Source organism: Euprymna scolopes, chromosome 37 (assembly GCF_053919585.1).
Source record: "Euprymna scolopes isolate OS-2025 chromosome 37, ASM5391958v1, whole genome shotgun sequence".
Taxonomy (NCBI): Eukaryota; Metazoa; Mollusca; class Cephalopoda; order Sepiida; family Sepiolidae; genus Euprymna; species Euprymna scolopes.
Window position 1 is genome coordinate 51240050 of NC_136518.1, and position 6482 is coordinate 51246531.

The window sequence follows — 6482 nt, forward strand, 5'->3', positions numbered from 1 at the left end:
GTCCCCTTAACATTTATTGTTTTGGACTCAAATCAAGTTATTAAGTTATATCCATGTCCAAGGAACCTATATCTTAAATTTCAAGTGTTTAGACGCACAATTGGCGGAGGAGTTTGGTAGAATTCTCAAAGGTCAAATCGTGTAAGTTTGACCCCTTGCTCGGGTGTTTGGAGGTGTATGCTGTGCAAAAAAAGCAAAAAAACAAAAAAAAATGGTCAATTTTTTTAAACTTTGACCCCTATTATGACCCCTTAAAATTTATTGTTTCGGGCTCAAATCACTTTATTAAGTTAGATCCATGTTCAAGGAGCCTATATCTAAAATTTCAAGTGTCTAGACCCAAAATTGTCGGAGGAGTTTGGTAGAGTTCTTAAAGGTCAAATCGTTGAAATTTGACCCCTTAACAGCCAAATTTCTGGCTGAAACCCGTCACATCGATTTTTCCAAATCTCAGTACCCGGTATTTCAAATTGCGAGTCTATAGACTAAAAATTGACAGAGTTATTGCGTAGGGAAATGTACACAGACAGACAGACACACAGACACACAGACACACAGACAGACAGACACGTTCACTTTTATATATATACTAGCATGGGCGCCCGGCGTTGCCCGGGTGTTTGGATGTGTATGCTGAGCAAAAAAAAAAAAAAGTGGTAGTAGGAAGGCAGGCTCGAACCCGTACCGCAAAGGAGGAAAAGAACGGAGTAAAACCTAACGTTTATGCTGTTACGACCACCGCCAAACCAGAAGCGACATTTTTAAAAATTACGGCTAGATAATATAAAGGAGATATAACTTTCAAAAATATCGGCGAAAAAAGTGACCCCCCTGTAGAAAAGTGCCTAGTTGAAGGGGAAGATATTAATGTTTTTAGACAATTTTTCGATATTTGTCGTATGAAATATCGAACTTTAAAATGATACTGATCTTGAAAAAATCCGTCGCCTCTATTGAAAGTTTAAGGCAGACATGCAAACAGACATACATACATACATACATACATTTATATATTGGTAACTAAAAATTTTCGACCCAAACTGATAAAAAAGCTTGCCCTATCTCTGAATACACTTTATGTAAAATTTCAAATGTTTAGACCAGAAATTGTGTGAGTAATTTGGTATAGACCGCAGACGTCAAATTTTTTTTAAATTTGACCCCTATTATGACCCCTTAAAATTCACTTTATTAAGTTAGATCCAGGTTCAAGGAACCTATATCTAAAATTTCAAGTGTCTAGACCCAAAATTGTCGGAGGAGTTTGGTAGAGTTCTTAAAGGGCAAATCGTTGAAATTTGACCCCTTAACAGCCAAATTTCTGGCTGACATCCGTCACATCGATTTTCCCAAATCTCAGTACCCGGTATTTTAAATTTAGAGTCTATAGACTAAAAATTGACAGTTATTGTGTAGGGAAATGTACACAGACAGACAGACACACAGACACACAGACAGACAGACACACAGACAGACACGTTCACTTTTATAGATATATAGATAGATTGGATACAGCATAATATATAATAATCGATAGAAAATAGACACGATAATAATATACATGAAATTTGCATAAATTAAAATATTACATTTATGTGTATTAAAGACCGGGAAAGGGCGGGTGCGTCTGCTAGTTTAAATATAATCTCCTCATCAGAACAATGGAGGAGGGATGACACCAAAAAATAACGAATCAATATGCAGCATATTCATCATCACCAAAATTCCTATTTACTTGCCTCCCCACGATGGCAAAGTTAAACACAAGGTCGGGTTTTAATGTGGGAAAATCCAGCTCCCCAAAATGGGGAACTCTGGATAAGAACAAAAATAAAAATTACTTCAATCTAGAAGGAGGCCAGAAAAGGTCAAGAGCAGTATCAGAACAGATACTACACTGATCTTGGCCAAAAGGCCAAGGAAAAATCAGAGTTAAGCAATGTTGGGCCTGGTTAGTACCAGATGTCTGTAAAATCTAGGGTATTTGTTGGCTACATAGTATCTAGTTTAGCCCTTCAGAAAATCTGTGAGGATGCAGATTATGTTCTGTAGAATTTTGGTAGAATTTTGTCGGTATGAGGCTGAAGGGACAACCCTTCTTGCATTAGAATTAGTTTTAATTAAAGACATTTCATACCTTATTGAGTATTTGAGCATATGCCTCTACATTGCATTCTTTTTGTACTGTTAGAGTTTTTACAGTCAAAATTATTTTATTTCAGAATTCTCCCTATGTAATAGAATTACTATTTTGGGGAAGATTTTGTGAGAATCAGGTGAAGTCCTCGACTCTGGAACCGGAAGGGTCGAAGCTATTCTTAATGAAGATTTTAGAAAGGTTTTTAAGTATAAAAGGCTTGAGTCCCTTTTGGAAATTTATTGAGTATTTGAGCATATGCCTCTACATTGCATTCTTTTTGTACTGTTAGAGTTTTTACAGTCAAAATTATTTTATTTCAGAATTCTCCCTATGTAATAGAATTACTATTTGGGGGAAGATTTTGTGAGAATCAGGTGAAGTCCTCGACTCTGGAACCGGAAGGGTCGAAGCTATTCTTAATGAAGATTTTAGAAAGGTTTTTAAGTATAAAAGGCTTGAGTCCCTTTTGGAAATTTACCAAACTTAGTTTGTCGAGCGTAATGTGAGAAACTCGACAAGCCTTTAGAACTGTATTTTCTCGACTTGGTTCATACAAGAAAAACTTTTACAGTTTCTTATAGATTGGCAATCACTAATAACTTCTTTAGGAGAAAGGATAAATATGTTCGTCCTTCCCCTATGCTCAGAGTAAATCTGTTGTGGATTCGCGAAATAGTTAAGACATTCCAGTTTGGTCTCTCAATCAAAACCTCACAATAAGTTTCTCAATGCATTATAAATTTTCAATTCCATAATTGTGTTTTTAAATTTTCCTCCTCAGAAGTAGAATTAAAGAAATTTAGCTTATTTTAAAATTCAATTTTTCCAAAGAAGTTTTATTTGTTTTCTTTTCTTGTTGAGAGAGTTTCAGAATTTTATTTTGTTTAATCCTAGCAGCCATTAAGTGGCGGAAGAAGGTAGGGTAGGATTCGGCCCCTTTTTTTTTTTTTTTTTTTTGTCTTTTACACTTATTGACTTGTCATCATCATCATCATCATCATCATCATAATCATCACTTTCTCTGCTGTCACCTCTGCTTGCCCTATCAGAAGCGGGGGTTAGGGAGGAAGGGCTTTTGCCTGCTTTCCTCAGTTTTCGAATTTCGCCGATCTCTGGGAAGGACACGAACTGATCGTAACTCCGTCAAGGAAAGTTTTTGGCGTTAAATATTATGTTCTGTATTTTTCTCCTTTAGGGAAAAACATTTACAAGTTTATTCTTAGTAAATTAAAAAGCAACAAGGTTTTACCAAGTGGGAAACTATTAGTCTCAAAGGACTAACGGAGAAACCTTTTTTTAGAGATATTTCTTGTAAGAAACAGAAATTTAATTTGTCGGCCAGCGAGACAAGACAGACAGTTTATCGGTGCAGGTATTATTAAAGAAATATATCACATTGTAAAACATTTCTACCGAAATTCTCTTATCAGAATATTTCTATTTTAAAAGAAAAATAAAACCAGAAGGTTCTAGAAGATTGTGAGAGTGCCTCTCAAAAAAAAGACTGAAAAAAAGGGAAAAAAATATTTTTAAAGGCCACCTTTTCGCATGCTTTTTTTCTTTCAAATTTTACAAATCAAGTAAGACTATTCTTGTATGATTTTTTTTTAAAAGGGACACCGTATATTTTCCCGTTTTATTTGTCACTATCGTTTGAACGATAAATTTAACTTTGTCGTTTCATTCGATAGAATTAATTCCAGAATTAGTATCTCAATCAGAGACCCCTTTTTGTGCGTTCTATTTTATTTATTTTTATCATTGGTACCGAAGATTAATTGTTAACCCCTGCTTTGGGAAATAAAAACTAGTTAGCACATATTTCTTTCAATGAAACTTGACTAAATTAATATATTTTTCGCGTCTGGTTTTTCATTTGCTCTTTTTTTTTATATTTTGCGTCCCTTTTGTTTATTGTCGCTTTGTCTTTATTCACGAGCTCTTGCTTAAATTCTCAGTTCTATTTTATTTTTTCTTTCCCCATTTTTTTTATATTTGTTATTATTTTGGTAATATATATATATATATATATATATATATATATATATATATATATATATATATATATATATATATATATATATATATACAGTTCACGGTGGAAAGTGAGAAAGATAACACTCTTCTCTTTTTGGATGTTCTAGTTGAACGTTCGAGAGGTGGTTTTCTCACTACAATTTACAGAAAGCCGACTTTTACTGGTTTGTACGTGAACTGGTCTTCTTTTGTACCAAAATCGCGAAAAATCGGCTTAATAAGTACTTTGGTACATAGAGCCCTTATGATTTGTTCACCTATTAAATTGGACTCTGAACTGGACAAGATCAGGGATATTTTCATCAATAATGGTTATCCTTTAGACCTCATTGATGATTGTATAAGCAAAAAGGTTGCTGACTTCAAATCCCTTAAACCATTCGGGCCTTTAAAATGCCCTGTTTACTTAAAATTACCGTGGATAGGGGATAATGCCACGAAAATAACCAAACAGATTGTTAAAAGCATTACTAATTGCTTTCATGCTGTTTCCTTGCGGTTAGTGTATAATGTTAGACCAGCGTTTCCTCCTTTTTGCAAGGATAGTTTGCCTTACGTCCTCAATAGTAACATTGTATACAGTTTTTCATGCCAGTGTGACGCTGGTTACGTGGGGCGGACCTCCTTGCATTTAAGGACTCGTATAAACCAACACGTTCCTTCTAAAATTAGACAGGGTAGAGTAGGATCTATGAATCTCCCTTGCTCTACAACTTTGGACTCTGCTATTGGCCAACATTTGGTTGATAATCCATGTTGTGCCAATCAGTATAAAATAGAGTGGTTTGAGGTACTGCATAGAGCGGACTCCAAAAATTATTTAAGAATTTTGGAATCTGTCTCTATTGCCTTTCGTAAACCATCTTTATGCCGGCAGAAGGATACGGTGAAGGCGTTGAATCTCTTCGGGGAAATTTGATAACCCCTTTTTTTTTTTGTCCTTCCCTCGCGGTGTCATTTTAAACGCTTTTTTCTCTTCACAAATTAAATTTACTTTTAATCTTCTTTCTGGCACTTTTAGTACTCGTTTACTCGTTCCCCCCTTTTGCTCTTTATTTCGGCATTATGTTATTTAATTTTATACTATCGATTCTCTCCTGACGAGATGATAGTCGAAAGAGCTTTTGAGAGATTTCCGCCCCTTTTATATATATATATATATATATATATATATATATATATATATATATTCTATCCATACATATACAAAGTTGAGGTTTTTGTTGCATTTACATTGATATTAAACATCTACTTTTCGTATTTAAAAATTATTAAACTGAACTTTTTAATATTAGGATTTTTCGTCTGAAAGGTAGAACTTTAAAACGATACTGATCTTGTAAAAATCCGTTGCCTCAGTTGAAAGTTTTAAGTCTACAGAATCGAAATTTGATATACAGGGTACTGAGATTTAAGAAAATCGATGTGGTCCATTTTTGGCCAGAAACATCGTTGGTCAAAGTTTGAGAACTCTACCAAACTCCTCCGACAGTTTTGGGTCTACACACTTGAATTTTAGATATAGGTTCCTTGGTCATGAATTAATAACTTGATTTGAGCCCAAAACAATAAATTTTAAGGGGTCATAATAGGGGTCCAAATTAAAAAAAATAATCTTTTTTTTGTTTTTGCTCAGCATACACCTCCAAATACCCGGGCAACGCCGGGCTTAAATGCTAGTATATCTATACAAGTGAACGTGTCTGTGCATCTGTGTGTGTACATTTCCCTACGCAATAACTTTGTCAATTTTATGTCTACAGACTCGAAATTTGATATACAGGGTACTGAGATTTGGGAAAATCTTTGTGATCGATTTTCGGCAAGAAATTTGGCTGAAAAGGAGTCACAGTTCAACGATTTTACTTTTGATAACTCTATCAAACTCCTCCGACAATTTTAGGTCTGAACACTTGAAATTTTAGATATAGGTTCCTTGGACATAGATTTAATTTAATAACTTCATTTGAGCTCAATACAATAAATGTTAAGGGGTCATAATAGGAGTCAAATTTTTTAAAAACTTTGACCTCTGCGGTCTCTACCAAATTACTCAGACTGTTTCTGGTCTAAACATTTGAAATTTTACATAAAGGGTATTCAGAGATAAGGGCAACCTTTTTAATCGGTGTAAGAAAAAAAATGTAAGGAAAAATTAAAGATGGCGCCCGACTCTCTCTTTAACACGGTAAGATATCCTCAACACGGCACAAGAAGCAACAGCCACACAATTCCCCAGCCAACTCAATCGTCACTCACCCACGTCTTTCCCCTCACCCGCTTTTATCGTCGTTCTAGGCCGGCT

General features: G+C 34.8%; 1 non-coding gene across 1 annotated transcript; it reads right to left on the minus strand.

The window, feature by feature from the left end:
- Positions 1–1734: 1734 nt before the first annotated feature.
- LOC145261411 (U2 spliceosomal RNA) lies at positions 1735–1927 on the minus strand. Its single transcript, XR_013864441.1, has one exon. It is a non-coding gene; the product is annotated as a U2 spliceosomal RNA (small nuclear RNA).
- Positions 1928–6482: the final 4555 nt, after the last annotated feature.